We start from the raw sequence: 20434 nt of genomic DNA, 5'->3' as shown, positions 1-20434 counted from the left end.
TGGTTGGACCAGCAGCAAAATGTCTCCCGGTGCCCAGTACAGGTAAGCCTGCCAGTCAATTCTGAATGGGAGGAAGAATTTAGTGGCGTGCAGGATTTCGCTGTTTCCTGATGTTATTTGCTGCCAAAAGTTGATATTTGTAGCGTTTTTACGGCCGAACCGATCCGTGTCAAATGCAAGGCCGGAGACCCTCGGTTTTGCCCCTTGTACGTTTCTGCCCAACGTTCTGTGTGCTATAGTAAATGGGGAAGAAGCAGTAGCAGAAAACCTGCCCCGCCTACACAGTTTGGAGAAGCCCAAATGTGTGGGAAGGAACTGCAGAAGCTGGTTTAAACCGAAGATAGACTCAAAGAGCAGGAGTAGCTCAGCGGGACCGGCAGCGTCTCTGGGGAGAAGGAAGGCCATTTCTTCTCTCCAGAGATGCTGCCTGTCCCACTGACGTACTCCAGCTCTTTGGGTCCATCTTCAGTTTTGGGAGGTGTGGCCTGGACGCTACTGAGCTTGGGGCTGGGTCCCCATGCCCGTCACACACTTCACATTGATCAGCTGTGTGAAAAATCATAATTCCCTTCAATCGAGCATTGCAATAGAGTAACATGTGTGTGTTATGATTGTGTTTATAATTTGTTTGGTTGTTTTGTTGTTTGTCTTTTGCACAAAAGTCCGCGAGCATTGCCACTTTCATTTCACTGCACATCTCGTATGTGTATGTGACAAATAAACTTGACTTGACTTGACTTGACTTGACATGCACTAAATCCACAGGAGTAGGTTGCGTTTGGTAGAGTCATAGACAGGGCCGGGTTTACCTATAAGCTAGACAAGCTTAAGCTTAGGGCCTCGAGGTCTAGTGGGGCCTCGCAGAGCCGGATTTACCACTTGGCTTCATAGGCTGAAGCTTAGGGCCTCGATATCTAGGGGGGCCTCTGGCCAAGACAGGACACCTACTCTGGGCGCGGCCCCCCTCTCTGTCCATCTCCCACCGCTATCCGTGTCCGGGACGCCAGGCTCCGCTCGCTGCTCATCCGCCGGCACGGCAGGCCGTCTTGCACGTGCGCATTGCTGCGGCCTGCACGTCCTCTCCCCTGCACATGCGCACACAACCACGGCCAGCGCATCATCGGCCGCCCTGCGCATGCGCACTGCAACGGCAACTGGTCGGCGCTGGGCACTTTCTCCCTCGCTTTGAATTGTGGGAGATTTGGCCGCCATGACTGTCCGGTCGCTGCCTCGCCGCCAGCGCTGAAAACCAACGCGGAGGGGGCCTCACACGTGGAACAGCTTAGGGCCTCTCTTCATCTAAATCCGGCCCTGGTCATAGAGTGTGGAAACAAGCCCTTCGGCCCAACTCGCCCACACCAGCCAGCAATGTCCCAGCTACACTAGTCCCACTTACCTGCTCTTGGTCCATAACCCTCCAAACCTGTCCTACCCAAGTACCAGTCCAACTGTTTCTTAAATGGTGGGATAGTCCCAGCCTCAACTACCTCCTCTGGCAGCTTGTTCCGTACACCTACTACCCTCGGTGTGAAAAAGTTACCCCTCGGATTCCCCTGAATCTTTTCCCCTTCAACTTGAACCTATGTCCTCTGGTCCTCGATTCCCCTACTCTGGGTAAAAGTTATTTGATTATAATTTGGGTGTGGAAGATTGCAACCTTCACCTGTGTCGACGAATGCAATCAACCTGGCGTGCACAATCGAGTAAGATCAAATAGAACAAGTTGTCCTACAACTTTAGGCTGTGCACGCCATTCCCAAGAAGAAGAGGAAGGTTATAAATTGCATTCTTAATCACATCATGTTATAGGTGCACAAACACTGATAGACAGTGGTGATTAGCTGAAGACTGTGAGTTTGATCCGATAGATTTGAGATGGGGATTTAGTTCAGTTCAGTTTTAAACTGGAACTGAAGTGAAGTAGTCTTGTGATGAGAGTCTGCCTTTGAGTTTACGATGATTGCTCCAATAACTAATTCAGGATGAATCTTTATATCCGATGTGAATGTGGAATGTGAATCATGCTACAATCGTGAGATACTGAGACAGATACGTACGCAGAGGAGAAGGGAATGTGAGAGTGTGCTTGTGAAACATAAACATTGATGTCGCTATGGGGCAATGCATTTTTCAAGTACGATGTAAATTTGGTTGCTGCTTCTCTCCCCACTCCGCCCAGACAACAATTTTAAAGGGATAAGGAAGGAAGTTCACTTGATAGTTTAATTCAAAGTTGGCTAATAATAGAAAATGAGCAGTGTCCACCACTTCTGCTGGTGTGATGGAAACTAGAATTGATTCAATGTTAGGTCCCAGGTTCAAACTTGAATTATTTTTATTTATTTTTTTTATTTTATTTTTATTAGAAGTACGGTAAATTTTTAAATCAATGTACCGCTTATTTTTTTTTTTTAGCACTGGGAGAGTTTGAACAGGAGTGTTGGGAAAAGAAATGAAGTTACATTGAGAAAGTAGACCCCAGGCAATCCCTATCAAAACTCCGCAGAAAGGGGACCTACCAACCAAGTCTGTTTTTGTTGTTTTACCTATAATTATTTTTAAACAATGTCTTACACTTTACACTGGGAGAGTTTACAATGAATTAAATTTATGACCCAGGCTCCCATCAGCCCTTCCTTCATATACTTGTGGAATCATCAGAAGAGTCAGCTGTTGCATCCAACACGAGGTCAAAGCAACATGTTCTGCTCCATAATACCCCAACAGAATAATCAGTCTGGATTAGATTAGTTACAGCACGGAAACAGGCCCTTTGGCCCACTGAGTCCATACTGACCAGCGATCCCCCGGGGGCACATTAACACAAGCCAACACACACTAGGGACAATTTACACTTACACCAAATCCTTATGACATCCATCACAATAAAGTGTTTCATCAACTCCAGCCTCCCAGATTATCCGGACAAGGGGATTTATGGCGACAACTCCTCCCTCAGTGTCAGCAAGATGAAGTATTCTGATCATCGACTTCAGGAAGCTGGGTAGATAACACGCCTCAGTCTGCATCTATGGTGCTGGAGCGAACTTAACGGAAAGCATCAAGTTCCAAGGTGTAAAAATCATCGACAATTTGTCCTGGGTCTAACCACATTGACACCAAGACCGAGAAAGCGTTCCAGCACCTCCATTTCCTCAGAAGGGAAGGAAGTTTGGCACGTCTCCAATGACTAACCAATTTCTACAAATGCACTTTAGAGATTGCCCTGTCTGGATGCATTTTGGCAAGATAGGGATACTGTTCTGCCCACGACCGCAAGTAATGTAGAGGTTGGACTGATTTGGATTGTTTTCGGGACGGTTGAGGGGAGACCTGGTAGAAATATATAACATTATAAGAGACATAGATGGAGTTAAAAGAAAATTTCCACAGGAGGCAAATAACAAATACTGGGTGAAAGAGCTTTAAGGGGAGAGGGGTGACGTTTAGAGGAGTGTGCAGGGCAGGTTGTTATTTTACACAGATGGTGGTAAGTGCCTGGACGTTTAAGAGGCATTAAGATGTCATTGTTGTTATTTTACACAGAGGGTAAATGGGTACGATGCTGGTGTTTAAGGGGCTTTTGGATAGGCACGTGGATATGCAGAGAATGGAGGGATATCGATTGTATGCAGACAAACGAGGGTTGCTCTTGGCATCATGTTCGGCACAGGCATTATGGGCCGAAGGGCCTGTTGCTCTGCTGTTCTGTTCCCAGTTGCCGAGTTGTCGAATGCAGCTCAATCTTAGAATAAAGGGGAGGCCGAGGTGAGAAAACACTTTTTCACCCAGAGAGTTGTGAGTTTGTGGAATTCCCTGCCACAGAGGGCAGTGGAGGCCAAGTCACGGGATGGATTTAAGAGATAGTTAGATAGAGCTCTAGGGGCTAGTGGAATCAAGGGATAGGGGGAGAACGGGTTATTGATTGGGGACGATCAGCCATGATCACAATGAATGGCGGTGCAGGTTCGAAGGGCCGAATGGCCTCCTCCTGCACCTTTTTTCTATGTTTCTATGTAATCCATTGGAGAAACTAGTCATGCTTTCCTGCCCCCTTCCCCATATGACTCCATCTACACTTCACGCTGCCTCGGGGAAAGCAGTCAACATAAGAAAAGACCAGTAAGACCCCGGTTATTTCTGCTTCTGCCCTCCTAGCGAGTATGAGATACAAAAGCTTGAGAGCATGCGCCATTAGATTGAAGAACAGCTTCTTCCCTGGTCTGGACAGTCTCTGGAACAGCCTCCCCGTTGCTAGGGATGAGTTCCCAATCTGCCTCGTTGTGGCTCTTTCACTCGCCAACCACACTTTCTCTGTAGCTGCCACACTCTGCGCTCTGCACTCTGTTCATATTAGTTTTCTACACAGTTTAATGTAAACCTGTGATCCAGGGTGATGTGCCTGGATAACTTGCAGAACAAAGGTTCTCCCTATAGCTTGGTACACGTGACAATAACAAACCAATACCATGGCGGTGCAGCAGGTAGAGCTGCTGCCTCAAGGTGTCAAACACGCGTGGACTCTCTGCGTGGAGTTTGCACGTTCTCCTTGTGTCTGCGCGGGTTTGCTCCCACATCCCAAAGGCGTGCGGGTTTGTAAGTTAGCTGGCCCTCTGTAAATTGGTATTTGGCAATCGATGAGAATGGCCTCTGAGCATTGGCAATTGATGAGAAAGTGGGATAACATAGAAAAAGTGTGAACTGGTAATCAATAGTCGGCATGGACTCAATGGGCCAAAGGGCCTTAATCTGTGCTGTATCTGTAAACGAAACTAAACCAATATCGTCAACCTTCAGCAAACATGGTTACATTCCAGTGGGCCGGGATACCAGACATCTAATGGATAAGGCAGAAGAATTGAACACTACTAATACTCCACTCCTGCTGATAATGGGCAGGGATGCAGAAACTAAGTCCAAGCGACGACCAAAAGTAAGCGCTCCTTCCTCTAATGATAAGGTCAGCAAAGGACAATCCATGCACCATTAAAAACCACTGTGCTGTTTTGTGGCTTTGGAGTTCTGCAAACTTTGCTATTTTGTCGGAATTCTTTGCATTGCAGTCCCTTTGGCAGGTGTAAACCGTTTAAAGGTCTAAAGGGATCAGGGGGTATGGAGAGAAGGCAGGTATGGGATACTGAGTTTGGATGATCAGCCATGATCATATTGAATGGCGGTGCAGGCTCGAAGGGCCAAATGGCCTACTCCTGCACCTATTTTCCATGTTTCTATGTTTGTTGGTTCTGGCTTTTAGCTCTGAGTTTGCATGGTCAGGGCGCAAGTACAAAGCGGAAGTCTCAATAGCAGGAGACTCATGGCAAGAGGAGGACATGAGTCTCCCTCCACCCTCCACCCTACTCCCCATCCCGCCATTCGGCCATTGGTCTCCAGAGCCACTGGCTGCCCTCAAATGCCTTTCATGTGTTTTTTTTTAATCAACCTAATATATTTTAACGGATATGGCTAATAACGGCAAAGTTTAGCAAGGCAGAAGAGGGATGTGGAATGTAGAGCAGTACCACTTTTAACATGGGCGTCGGAATTAATGATGCGGAACGGAAGATACAATGCTGGAGAATGGTTTGACTCAAAGTTCTGCTTCTGCAGCTCGAGTAGATTATGGGAAACAAATAAAGAGAGATGCATTGACTAACGTGTGTAGGAACGAACTGCAGATGCTGGCTTACACCGAAGATAGACACACCATGCTGGAGTAACTCAGCCGGACAGGCAGCATCTCTGGAGAGAAGGAATGGGTGACACGAAAAGCCATCCCATTCCTTCTATCCAGTGCTGCTGCCAGTCCCGCTGAGTTACTCCAGCATTTTGCGTTTGTCTGCATTGACTAACAGGTTGAGAACTGCCCCTTGCATGGAGATTGTGCCTATATATACACTTGTAAACATCCAGCTCCAAGATTTACTCTGAAGGTACTTGCCTTTTTAAGACATGGTTCTGCTGTTCAAACTTTTTTTCCTTGTTGTTGTGAGTAACCAGTTTCAAGCCATCCTCTGTTTTTATGTGTATTAGTTGTTAATCTAGAGGATCAGCCGGTTTCTTGGTTTTACAACTTCCTGAACACATTTTTGTGCATGACTTTGCACAGTGCCCCTGGCTCTGTGCAATGTCCTGTGCTGCTGTGGGAGTGTTGCTGAATTTGTTGTGCCACCTGCATTGTGTCTGCTTTCCGGGTGGATCTGAGGTGTGGCGTGCAAGATGGCACCAGAGTGCGGCAACTCATTGCAGGCTGGCCCTCCATCATCCGATACTACCTCTCCACTCGTCCATCGGTAAATAAACCTATCTGCACAATCTATTCTTCGCTTTGCTTGTTCCTGTTGTACTTGTGTTCGCCTTGGTTGTTTCTCTTCATTTAAAGTATGGTAGACAAAAATGCTGGAGAAACTCAGCAGGTGAGGCGGCTTCTATGGAGAGAAGGAATATGTGACATTTCGGGTCGAGTCCCTTCTTCATTTAAAGTATGATCTGATTTGAATGGATAGCAGGCAAATTAAAGTTCTTCACAATAGCCCAGTAAACGTGATGATAATTTAATCTAAGCTTAAAACCTAAACAATTCCATTATGTCATTCCCAGCAGAACAGGGAGTCCAGAACCAGCGGCCACACACAGTCTTAGAATAAAGGGGATGTCATTTAAGACTGAGGTGAGATAAAACTTTTTCACCCAGGGAGTTGTGAATTTGTGGAATTCCCTGCCACAGAGGGCAGTGGAGGCCAAGTCACTGGATGGATTTAAGAGTGAGTTAGATAGAGCTCTAGGGGCTAGTGGAGTCAAGGGATATGGGGAGAAAGCAGGCACGGGTTATTGATTGGGGATGATCAGCCATGATCACAATGAATGGCGGTGCTGGATTGAAGGGCCGAATGGCCTCCTCCTGCACCTATTTTCTATGTTTCTATGAAACCAACTAGACCAGGGGAGTAGAAACGAGGCTGGTTTACCAAGGAAAGACAGTATGGGAGTATCTCAGCGAGTCAGGCAGCATCCTTGAAGTACGTGGATATGTGACGTTTCAGGTCAGACCCCTTCTTCAGACTGAGTTCTGGTTTCCAGACCAATGTTCCTTTCTTCAGTGGACACGACTAATGGGTTATTTTGCCTGTTACTACCTGTTTTGTTGTCCATGTATCGATTTTCAACAGCAACTGCATTCCAACAAAAAAATTAAGATAAAATTGCTGAGACCACTCAGTCACTTGTAGGTCAGGCAACATCCGTGGAAAGAGAAAATGGAGTTAATATTTGTGATCCAAGACATCATGTCAAAGAGTCTCAGACCTGGAACGTTTGCTCTTTCCATAGAAGTTTAATTTAGTTTAGAGATACCGCACGGAAACAAGCACTTGAGCCCACCAATCCGCACCGACCTGCGATCCCCGTACATTAACACTATCACGCACGCACGGGACAATTTACATTAATACCAAGCCAATTAACCTGCAAACGTGCACGTCTTTGGGGAGCGTGGGAGGAAACCGCAAATCTCGGAGAAACCCCACGCGATCACGGGGAGAAGGTACAAACTCCGTAAAGACAGCACCCGTAGTCGGGACGGAACCCGGGTCTTTGGTGCTGTAACATAGAAAATAGGTGCAGGAGTAGGCCATTCGGCCCTTCGTGCCTGCGCCGCCATTCAATATGATCATGGCTGATCATCCAACTCAGTATCCTGTACCTGCCTTGTCTCCATACCCCCTGATCCCTTTAGCCACAAGGGCCACATCTAACTCCCTCTTAAATATAGCCAATGAACTGGCCTCTTTGCTGCTGCACCACCCTGCAGTGCCTGGACGTTCCTTGCATTTCACCATTATTTTTTGTTTCAGATTTTCAGCATTTGCAGCACTTTCTGATGCGTTCTTTTAAAAAAGCAAAATGATAAAGTGGATTAGGACATGCGAGGTTGTGAAATGGCCCGTAAATGTAGAGTCCATTCATTCTTCCTCTTTCTCGGTTCCAAGCTATCTAATTTTGGGTGAAGCATTAATCAACCTAAATTACCTCCGAGCAGGAAAGGAAGATCCAATGTGTGTTCTCTTAGTCTCTAACCAGCAACTCGTTTGATAGTGGGCTCTACCTACCATGGTGGAATTACTAAACACATGCTTTCTGGGTTTGTGTGGACATTGGAGAACAGCTAGCTCTGTAAAAGGATCCTGTTATTCAAGGTCAAGCAATATAACAATTCTGAGGAAGGGTCCCAACCCAAATCATCACCTATCCATGACCCCTGGAGATGCTGCCTGCTCCAGCACAGAAATTAGGAACTGCAGATGCTGGTTTACAAAAAGAGACACAACGCGCTGGAGTAACTCGGTGGGTCAGGCAGCATCTCTGGAGAACATGAATAGGTGACGTTTCTTCAGACTGAAGAAAAGCCCTGACCTGAAATGTCACTTATCCATGTTCTCCAGAGACGTTGCCTGACTCTCTGGAGAACACTCATATAACACCCGACAACATCAACATCGACATTCCTGGGATGTCAGGACTGTCTTATGAAGAAAGACTGGATAGACTTGGTTTATACTCTCTAGAATTTAGAAGATTGAGAGGGGATCTTATAGAAACTTACAAAATTCTTAAGGGGTTGGACAGGCTAGATGCAGGAAGATTGTTCCCGATGTTAGGGAAGTCCAGGACAAGGGGGTCACAGCTTAAGGATAAGGGGGAAATCCTTTAAAAACCGAGATGAGAAGAACTTTTTTTCACACAGAGAGTGGTGAATCTCTGGAACTCTCTGCCACAGAAGGTAGTTGAGGCCAGTTCATTGGCTATATTTAAGAGGGAGTTAGATGTGGCCCTTGTGGCTAAGGGGATCAGGGGGTATGGAGAGAAGGCAGGTACGGGATACTGAGTTGGATGATCAGCCATGATCATATTGAATGGCGGTGCAGGCTCGAAGGGCCGAATGGCCTACTCCTGCACCTAATTTCTATGTTTCTATGTTTCTACTCCAACATTTTGTGTCCTTTTTTGTAACCCAGCATCTGCAAATCCTTGCATCTACAGACCATTGTATGTGTTTGTCAGGTTTGAGGACTTAGAAGTGTGTTGGATCTGTTGTTACAATAAATCATTTTCTGAAAACTTAATGACATCTGTGGTTTGTTCTCCCGTAAAGATTTTTATTTTTAATTCCTTTAGAAATAAAAGATCCCATGTTAAAATCCCCTCGAATGGTGATATTTAAAAAATTCAAAATTGGAAACAAAATTCACAGCCAACTATGATAAAAGTACCAGATACTTAAGTAGAAATTGCAAACAGCAGACACCAGGGAAACAAAACAAACAGCGACTGTGTAGGTTCTTTCCCCATCCAACCCAATGCAAACTGAAATACTCATTTGGGGAAGTGCAAGCTGTAAGTCAGTACAGTACGATGGCCGTATTTTTCTCCGATCTATGTCCCAGCTGAATAGTTATTCTACCCATGCTAGCAGATATGTACCGACAGCCTCTATCGCCTCCTCTATCTGGCACTTTTTCACAGCACTCTGATAGTCTTCTGCTAGGGGTGTATCGTATGCCTAAGCCTATGATGCTATTAATTTAAAACTGCTGCAGTTCCAAAGAAGGAAAGCAGTGTTTTGATAGAAACAAGGAACTGCCGATGCTGGGTTTACAATAGAAAAACAACACTGTGCCTGGGTAGCTCATCGGGCCAGACAGCATGTGTTGTTTAAGAAGGAACTGCAGATGCTGGAAAATCGAAGGTACACAAAAAAGCTGGAGAAACTCAGCGGGTGCAGCAGCATCTATGGAGCGAAGGAAATAGGCAACGTTTCGGGCCAAAACCCTTCTTCAGACAGCATCTCTGGTGATCATGGGTAGGTGATATTTCGGGTCGGGACTTTTCGGGTGATGTCTGGAGAAGGGTCCAGACCTGAAACGTCACCTATCCTTGTTCTCCAGAGATGTTGCCTGACCCGCTGGGTTTTTTTCTTAAGCAGTGTTTTGGACTGTTCTTGCTGGGCACTTCAGACTGAAACATCCTTGAGCATTCCCAAAGGTCTGCGCATCTTGACTTCAGAGCTCCTGCCACATTGGGACAAAAACGAGCTCCTGATCGCAGTTGGGATTGAGTCTCAATGCACATTTTAGGGCAACATGGTACTCCCTCCACTCTTTACATCCAAGTGGTCTGTCAATGCTGATGCACTTGGTGGGGGGTGGGGGGGGGGTTATAACTGATTGCCCAGAATTGTCCCAGACCGGCTGTGGTGCTTGGGTAAACAAAGTGTTCAATAGACAATAGGTGCAGGAGTAGGCCATTAGGCCCATCGAGCCAGCACCACCAATCAATGTGATCATGGCTGATCATCCCCAATCAGTACCCCGTTCCTGCCTTCTCCCCATATCCCCTGACTCCACTATCTTTAAGAGCCCTATCTAGCTCTCTTTAGAAAATATCCAGAGAACCGGCCTCTGAGGCAGAGAATTCCACAGCTGTCTGTGAAAAAAAGTGTTTCCTCATCTCCGTCCTAAATGGTTTACCCCTTATTCTTAAGCTGTGGCACCTGGTTCCGGACTCCCCCAACATCGGGAACATGTTTCCTGCCTCTAGCGTGTCCAAACCCGTAACAATCTTATATGTTTCAATGAGATACCCTCTCATCCTTTGTAGGACTAAATTGTAGGGGTGGGGGGGGGCTGATGTGTCGTCAAATGCCACTTACATCCTAAGTGCAGAAGTTCATCTAATCAGATAATATTGCGACAGACATTTCATGCAAGAAATGCTACTTGGGCAAACGTGTTGCAATGAACCACTTGTCCTTTGTCCAGTTTGTCAACCACAGAGCAGAAGATAACGTGAATCTCCCCAGCTTGGCGATGCAAAGAAATGATATGCACGCAGGCACTTGTGCACCATGGATTAAAGCAAGCACCTGGGCAGGGGATTGCTTCATGCTAGATGAGTAGAGCACCCATTTATATCCTTCCTTCGAATCAGCAAGTCTGGTAAAGTTTCACATAGAAACATAGAAAATAGGTGCAGGAGTAGGCCATTCGGCCCTTCGAACCAGCACCGCCATTCAATATGATCATGGCTGCTCATCCAACTCAGTATCCCGTACCTGCCTTCTCTCCATACCCCCTGATCCCATTAGCCACAAGGGCCACATCTAACCCTCTTAAATATAGCCAATGAACTGTGGCCTCAACTACCTTCTGTGGCAGAGAGTTCCACAGATTCACCACTCTCTGTGTGAACAATGACTTTCTCATCTCGGTCCTAAAAGACTTCCCCCTTATCCTTAAACTGTGACCCCTTGTCCTGGACTTCCCCAACATCGGGAGCAATCTTCCTGCATCTAGCCTGTCCAACCCCTTAAGAATTTTGTAAGTTTCTATAAGATCCCCCCTCAATCTTCTAAATTCTAGCGAGTACAAACCGAGTCTATCCAGTCTTTCTTCATATGAAAGTCCTGACATCCCAGGAATCAGTCTGGTGAACCTTCTCTGTACTCCCTCTATGGCAAAGTGTATTGTATGTGTGGATGATAAGGGAGATAAATGTTATAAAATATAGACATGAATTATAATATAACATAATAATTTGCATTCGGGTTGCATGTTGATCTAATTGTGCTCAGGGTGGTAGCGGGTTAATAACAGAACAAATGTTTCAATATTCTTCAATATTCGATATTCTTCAATTTACCAAAAGCTTAGGGTAGGTTTGGAGGGATAAGGGCCAAACGCAGGCAGGTGGGATTAGTGTAGAAGGAGCATATTGGTCAGCATGGGCCAAAGGGCCTGTTTCCACACTCGATGACTCTGTGTTCATGGAAAATGTTCTGCGAAATGATATTTTAGAAATCGGAAAACTAATTTCATTATAAAAGATTTTGATGTGGTGTGTATGCTTCTGTGGGCAGAGAGTGATGCGCCATTTGAGAGAGTACTGAAATACATTTGTGTAATTAGTCTTGTCGTGGCCCCTGTATGGTCGCCCAAAGAGCCATACCTTTTTCTGGTCGCCGCTGGATTTTCAACATTTTGAACATTTTCAGCGACCTGCTGCGACTATGACGGTTGCCGGCAAGACGTCGAAAAACTCGACTTAAAGGATCGCCTCTCCCCCTTTTGAAATAATGGGACAGCCTTTGTTTGCCACCCTTCAGCGATGCTAATTATCTGGCCCTGGGATTTATCAGCTTTCAGACACATAATTTCTCCATTGCTATTTTTACTAATACTGGTTTCCTTTAATTCCTCTTTCATTGGATGCTTCTCAGAAGTACAAAGGAACCATTAATATCCTTGTGCGAAGGCTGAACGGTCTTTGTTTAGTTGCCATTTCTTTGTTCCCCGATGTAAATTGACCTCTTTCTCACTGTTAGATACCTTTTATTAGTTTTTGCAAATCCTTTTCTTTTTTTCCCCATTGCATCCTATACCTGTAGAAAATGTCACAACCTAATTAATCCTCCATTGAAGTTGATTCTCATATTTTTATTCTCTTGATTTCTGAATGTCTTGGTCCTTTCGATGGACGTCGAAAATGCTGCCCAATCTTGGGGGTTTGCAACCTTTTGAGGAAACTTAATATGTCTCTTTTTTCAATCTCATATCAAAAGTTTGTTAGCTATAGTTGGACCACTTTACCTTTTCATGTTCTTGTGCCAGAAAGGAATGTTTCATGATCTGAGGAAAGACATTCTTGCCATAGAGGGAGTACAGAGCAGGTTCACCAGACTGATTCCTGGGATGGCAGGACTTTCATATGAACAAAGACTGGATAGACTCGGCTTGTACACGCTAGAATTTAGAAGATTGAGGGGGGATCTTATAGAAACTTACAAAATTTTTAAGCGGTTGGACAGGCTAGATGCAGGAAGATTATTCCCGATGTTGGGGAAGTCCAGAACTAGGGGTCACAGTTTAAGGATAAGGGGGAAGTCTTAGGACCGAGATGAGAAAATCGTTTTTTTACACAGAGAGTGGTGAATCTGTGGAATTCTCTGCCACAGAAGGTAGTTGAGGCTATATTTAAGAGGGAGTTAGATGTGGCCCTTGTGGCTAATGGGATCAGGGGGTATGGAGAGAAGGCAGGGATGGGATACTGAGTTGGATGATCAGCCATGATCATATCGAATGGCGGTGCAGGCTCGAAGGGCCGAATGGCCTACTCCTGCACCTATTTTCTATGTTTCTATGAGTCAGTTCTGGCATTCATTCCTTAAGTGTTAATCTGTTGCAAGTCAAGTAAGAAGCTTGTCAGACTCCTCCCAATAAAGCCAGGCATTCTAGCCAGAAGGGAGAAGGGAGAATTTTTCAGACCTGAAGAAGGGTCTGGACCCGAAACGTTGCCTATTTCCTTCGCTCCATAGATGCTGCCTCACCTGCTGAGTTTCTCCAGCATTTTTGGCTACCTTCAAATTTTCCAGCATCTGCAGTTCCTTCTTAAATAACATAAAAGGATTTGTTCTGCAAAATCTGGATTCATTCAAAAGGCCGCACTTAATGGCCTCGAAGGCCGCATGTGGCCTTAAGGCCGCAGGTTCCCCACCCCTGCATTAGACTCTAACTTTGGATTGAATTAATTCACCTTCCATCCAAAAGTTTTTTTCAATGTTATGATCACTCTTCCCTCAAGAATCCCGGGGCAATTGCTGCAAAGCTTGGAAAATCGGGGGAATGGAATTGGGAGCATATACTCTGCAGACTCTCAATTCCATTGACATAAATACACAGGAGGATGAATATTACAGTAGCATATCGTGTACAAGCCAAATAAATGGTGACGAAATTCCAGAACAACTTTGACCTAACGTTATACCAGTTAAAACTAAAGAATGCAGTTGAAGGGAGTTAAATGCACAGAAGGGGAGGGCAACACTGTGAAATCTCTTCCAGGCTTGCGCTTTTGCAGAAGTAGAGATGATGTTGAAAGTTCAAGTTTAGAATTTCACGTTGAACCTGTAAATGGCGTAAAAACAGCAGCAAGTTCGTAAACCACCTCGCTGTAGAAAATGTGAAAGATGACCAAGAAGAATCAGCAGTTTGTAATTGAAGATTTAATGGCGATGGCTTCTAATGAAGGCAGGGGGTAGTGCAGCTGACAGTGTTGCTGTCTCATAGCCTTGGTTTAATTCTGATCTCTGGTGGTGTCTTTGTGGACTTTGCGCATCCTTCCTGTGACCACATAACTTTCCACTGAACGCTCTGGTTTCCTCCCACATCCCAAGAAACCATTAGCTGTTAATAATCCCCTCATTCAAAGTTTGGAAGTCGTTGATTATGACTTCCGAGATGCTGGAGGCCTCTGACCGCGTGAGGTGAAGTGTGCTTTTGCATACAGATTCAGATTCAGATTCAATTTTAATTGTCATTGTCAGTGTACAGTACAGAGACAACGAACTGCGTTGTATAGATTGTATAGATGGCATTGTATACCATGTATAGATGCCGCAAGGCTTTGCATAGCAACATAGAAAATGGGTGCAGAAGGAGACCATTCAGCCCTTAGTGCCAGCACCGCCATTCATTGTGATCATGGCTGATCGTCCCCAATCAATAACCCGTGCCTGCCTTCTCCCCATATCCCTTGATTCCACTAGCCCCTAGAGCTCTATCTAACTCTCTGCCACAGGGTAGTTGAGGCCAGTTCATTGGCTATATTTAAGAGGGAGTTAGATGTGGCCCTTGTGGCTAAAGGGATCAGAGGGTATGGAGAGAAGGCAGGTACGGGATACTGAGTTGGATGATCAGCCATGATCATATTAAATGGCGGTGCAGGCTCGAAGGGCCGAATGGCCTACTCCTGCACCTAATTTCTATGTTTCTATGTTAAATCCATCCAGTGATTTGACCTCCACTGCCCTCTGTGGCAGGGAATTCCACAAATCCACACCTCTCTGGATGAAAAAGTTCACAACTCTCTGGGTACTCACGACCATACAGGCGTCACCCCGCGACATGTCGACACGTGACACCTGTTTGGTCGTGAGTAGTCGCCCGAAGAGTCGTGCCTTTTTCTGGTCGCCGCTGGATTTTCAAAATGTTGGAACATTTTCGGACATCTGCTGCGACTATGACGGGTGCCGGCAAGTCACCGAAAAAAATTGCGTATGTGGGACAGGCCCTTAACTAACTCCCAGATATCTGACCTGGAGCAATGGGACAACATTGCTCAGAGTTGTGTAAGCAAAGTGGTCTGAGTTTGGAGGAAGAGAGAATAAAGTTTGAGTACAGTTATTACTGAAGAAGAGGAAGAGATTTTTCTTTAAATAAAGGTGCTCAATAGCTTCCCCAATATAATGAGTTTGGAAGTAAATTATGATTAATTCCTCCAATGCAAGTGTTCTGCCTATTTGTTGACCTGTGTTTGGGGTACTCAATGTTTTGGGTCCATTTGTAAAACAGTTTTGTTTTTAGTTTAGAGATACAGCGCGGTAACAGGCCCTTCAGCCCACCAAATGCGCACCTACTAGCGACCCCTGTGCATTAACACTATCCTACACACTAGGATCAATTTACAATTCTACCAAGCCAATTAGCCTGCAAACCGGTACGTCTTTGGAGTGCGGGAGGAAACCGGAGATCCCGGAAAAAACCCATGCAGGTCAGGCTGAGAATGTACACACTACGCCAAACGCTCCTAATGTGAATCATAAAGGGGCTGTCCCACTGTACGAGCTAATTCAAGAGTTCTCCCGAGTTTCCCCTGATTCGAACTCGGAGAATTACGGTAATGGCCGCTCGTAGGAACTCGGGGCTCTCGTGGACATTTTTCAACATGTTGAAAAATCTTCACGAGTCTTCCCGAGCGTACCGCGTTTTCCCGAGTACCTGCCGTTAGCGTTACGAGCCGCTAAGAGACGTCCCGAGCTCCGACGTACCCGCTACGTACATTCTACGTGCTTGCCGCGAGTTAGATTTTTTTTTAAAAAACTCGGGAGAGCTCTTGAATTAGCTCGTACAGTGGGACAGCCCCTTAACTTGTTTGGATTTCAGCTGGTCTGCCAGTGAAGTTCACGCTCGGAATCCTTTTGAAAATGTCTATGTTGACTCTGGCGTCCTTTGCTACATTTTAATACTATTGATGTTACTCCCATTGGGACCTACAATTATGATGTATTCATGAGAGAGTTAGAGCTCTTAAATCTAACGGAATCAAGGGATATGGGAAGAAAGCAGGAACAGGCTACTGACTTTGGATGATCAGCCATGATCCTATAATGGCGGTGCTGGCTCTAAGGGCCGAATGGTGTAGAAGGAACTGCGGATGCTGGTTTAATCCGAAGATAGACACAAAATAGTGGAGTAACTCAGCAGGTCAGGCAGCATCTCCGATGGAAAAAAGGGTCTCGACCTATTCATTTTCTCCAGAGATGTTGCCTGACCCGCTGAGTTACTCCAGCTTTCAGTCTCTATTCATGATGAAGGGTGTAAGTTTAACATAATTTTAAATTTGCTCTTGGTTATTGATTTTACTTACAGAATCTAACTCTTAGTTTAGTTTAGACATATAGCAGAGACCCACAGAAACCGGCCCTTAGACCCACCGAGTCTGTGCCGACCATTGATCCCCGCACACTAACACTATCCTCCACACACAATTTTTACCAAGCCAATTAGCCTACAAATCTGTACGCCTTTTGTAGTGTGGGAGGAAACTGGAGATCCCTGAGAAAACCTGAGCAGGTCACGGGGAGAAAATACAAACTCCGTAAAGACAGCAGCCGTGGTCAGGATCGAACCCGGATCTCTGGCGCTGTGAGGCAGCGACTCTCCCGCTGCGCAACCCTGCCGCTCCCGAACAAGGTTTCACCTTGATGCCTGAGCTTTGTTTTACCATTAGTTCTCAGTCTGGTGGATTAGTAATCCTTCAGATAAGCATTTGAACCACATTTCGCAGTGAGCACAAAACTAGCAAGAAAACGTTTTTTTTTAAATGAAATGTTTCGAGAACAAAAATCCCCGTTTGACAAACAAAGTACAATATAACTCATGGATTACTTAGCCACTGACATAGTTATTGATCCCCATCTTTTCAGTCCAGTTTCACAACTGCTTTGTGAGTTGATGTATGTGTTGGGAGTTTATGAGATTTGTCCATTGGGGCCTATCATTTCGTCTGGTCTGCTGGTGGGTTGGTGATTTTTCAAAAGGCTTAAGTACCAGAGCTGGAAAAGTGGCCTGTAAAAGCTCTCTCAGTTCTTGTATTTTTATAAACATGTGTTTGGCTGGAACATGCAGTTAGAGTCATAGAGTCTTATGCCCCTGTCCCACTTAGGAAACCTGAACGGAAACCTCTGGAGACTTTGCGCCCTACCCAAGGTTTCCCTGCAGTTCCCGGAGGTTTTTGTCAGTCTCCCTACCTGCTTCCACTACCTGCAACCTCCGGCAACCACCTGCAACCTCCGACAACCACCTGCAACCTCCGGGAACCGCACGGAAACGTTGGGTGGGGCGCATAACCTCCAGAGGTTTCCGTTCAGGTTTCCTAAGTGGGACAGAGGCATTACAGTACGGAAACAGGCCCTTCCACATTTCCCATCTACACTAGTTTCCACCTGCCTGCGTTCGGCCCATATCCCTCCAAATCTGTACCTGTCCAAATGTTTCTTAAACAATGCGGTATTATCTGCCTCAACTATCTCCTCCGGCAGCTGGTATCAAACACCCACCACCCTTTGTGTGAAAAAGTTACCTCTCAGGTTCCTAACCTTAAACCTTGATCCCCTTACTGAGGGCAATAGGTCTACCCGATCTATTCTTCTCATGATTTTGTACACCTCTATAACATCACCCCTCATCATCCTGTGCTCCAAGGAAAAGTGGCCTCTCCCTAGAACTCAGGCCCTCGAGTCCTGGCAACATCCTCGTAAATCTCTTCTGCTTGACAACATCATTCTTTTAACACGGTGCCCAAAACTGAACGCAAGACTCTAAATGCGGCCTCACCAACGTCTTATACAACTGCAACAGTTGGTCTGTAACACTCAAAGTTGGGCCATTGTTTGCAGATCTTGTTTGAGGGGGGATCTTATAGAAACTTACAAAATTCTTAAGGGGTTGGACAGGCTAGATGCAGGAAGATTGTTCCCGATGTTGGGGAAGTCCAGAACAAGGGGTCACAGTTTAAGGATAAGGGGTGAAATCTTTTAGAACCGAGATGAGGAAAACATTTTTCACACAGAGAGTGGTGAATCTGTGGAATTCTCTGCCACAGAAGGTAGTTGAGGCCACAGTTCATTAGCTATATTTAAGAGGGAGTTATATGTGGCCCTTGTGGCTAAAGGGATCAGGGAGTATGGAGAGAAGGCAGGGGTGGGATACTGAATTGGATGATAAGCCATGATCATATTGAATGGCGGTGCAGGCTTCAATGGCCCAATGGCCTACTCCTGCACTAATTTTCTATGTTTCTATTCCATGTTATACCACTTTTTTAATCCTCCCCTTATACATTGAGGATAATTTTAAAGCCCAGTTAAACTACACACCCGCATGTCTTTGGGATGTGGGAGGAAACCAGAGCACCCAGAGGAAACCCACACGGTCACAGTGAGAACATACAAACTCCACACGGACAGTACCCAAGGTCAGGATGGAACCCGGGTCTCTGGCGCTGCGAGGCAGTGGCTCTACCAGCTGCGCCACCGTGCCGTCCCAATTTGTTTCCACGTGGTTCCCATCTCCCTAGTTATCATGGCAAGATGTAGGAGTCATGTGAACTGGAGCTTTGGTGTTTGTAACAGACCAGCAAGTACAGTCCTGAGAATTCCCTCTGCACGGCCAGCGGTCGTCAGCTTCGACATGGTCAAGGGTATTTTGGATTGAACCTTGATTTCAGGGTGTTTGTTAATAACCAGAAAGTCGTGGTCTGCATAGAAGCAGAACAACAAGAATCCTTCCGAGAAACCTGTCAACATCACTGAAAAGCAGAACACATTTGCACTGAAGATAGACACAAAATGCTGGAGTAACTCAGCGGGACAGGCAGCATCTCTGGCCAGAAGGAAACACATTTGCACTGTACTTTTTCGTGCTTCTGAAGAAGATCTACTTGGCAGTCGGTGAGTTTGAGCTGCCCCTGTGAAGAGGTGACTTATTACAGTGGATTGTCACAACCAACCTCTGTGGCATTCAGGTGGAAGTTACATCATTATCCATCACTACTGATCCCTGTTAGAAAGCATCGGTATTGATTTAATTTAGCTTTGGAGAGACTGCGTGGAAACAGGCCCTTTGGCCCACCGAGCCCATACTGACCACCGATCACCCCATACACTAGTTCTATTCTAATGTCTAGGGGCAATTCACAAAAGCCAACTTACCTGCTGCACCCGCTGAGTTTCCCCAGCATTTTTGTGACTGCACCCGCTGAGATTCTCCAGCATTTTTGTGTACCTACAAACCTGCAGGTTTTCGGGATGTGAGAAGAAACTGGAGCACCTGGAGAAAACCCACTCGGTCCCAGGGAGAACCCGCAGTCTCCATACAGACAGCACCCGTAGTCAGGATTCAACCTGGGTCTCTGGTGCTGTGAGGCAGCAGCTCGATTGCCACGCTACTGTGCCGTCCCATATTGATTCTTGAGTAACGGTTGGATTTGGCTCTAAGGAAACTATTTTGTTAATACATGGTGGAGGCCATTCACTTGGACGTGGAAAAATCCAGCAATCAGCAACGGAATGGGTGATGTAAGTGTTATATATAATTTTACAAGTAGAAGATTAGGAAAGCAGCCAAGTTGTTTTATTGCATGTCAAAAGAAGTACGAGATTGTCAGACTTGTGTAGTTTCTCCTAATATCTTGGCATGTTGAGCACCTGCCCCACAAGCCAGGGCACTTGCTTACAGTAGAACACAAAGTGCTGGAGTAACTCGGTGGGCCAGGCAGCTTTTCTGGAATACATGGATAGGCAATGTTTCATGTCGAGACTCCTCTGCAGACTGCTATCCATATCCTCCAGAGTTGCTGCCTAACGCCTCTGAGTTACTCCATTATTCTGTTTAAGAAGGAACTGCAGATGCTGGAAAATCGAAGGTAGACAAAAGTGCTGGAGAAACTCAGCAGGTGCAGCAGCATCTATGGAGCGAAGGAAGGAAATAGGCCCATGATTCTGTTCTGTGGAATAATCCAGCTTCTGCAGTTCCTTGTGTCTCTGACTTGCTTACAGTAGCTACCCCCAGTTGCTGAATATGGAAGCTGTCCTAGACCTGCGAGTTATTTTTGAACTCAAGGAAAAAATGTTCAAAGGCAGGAATGCAGCTGAGAACCATGAGTGTTGTATTTTGCAACCACTTTCCCCTCTCCATTGAGATGATGTGCAAATGGCAGCCTTCTGCATTGTAAATGCCATGGATCGTGGAGCTCTGTTGTTGGCGACCTGATGCTTCGCTCACTTTGATTTGAGTACAAACCTTCAGTGTATTTGTCAAACGGT

The 20434-nt window shown here is 45.8% G+C and overlaps 1 protein-coding gene across 1 annotated transcript in view; it reads left to right on the top strand.

Annotated features, from left to right (window-relative positions):
• Positions 1 to 20434, top strand: part of LOC129713706 (myocardin-related transcription factor A-like) — a 145603-nt gene that overhangs the window by 87750 nt on the left and 37419 nt on the right.

Source organism: Leucoraja erinacea, chromosome 37 (assembly GCF_028641065.1).
Source record: "Leucoraja erinacea ecotype New England chromosome 37, Leri_hhj_1, whole genome shotgun sequence".
Taxonomy (NCBI): Eukaryota; Metazoa; Chordata; class Chondrichthyes; order Rajiformes; family Rajidae; genus Leucoraja; species Leucoraja erinaceus.
The sequence above is the reverse complement of the archived record's forward strand: the minus strand, read 5'-3'. Positions and strand labels throughout refer to the sequence as shown.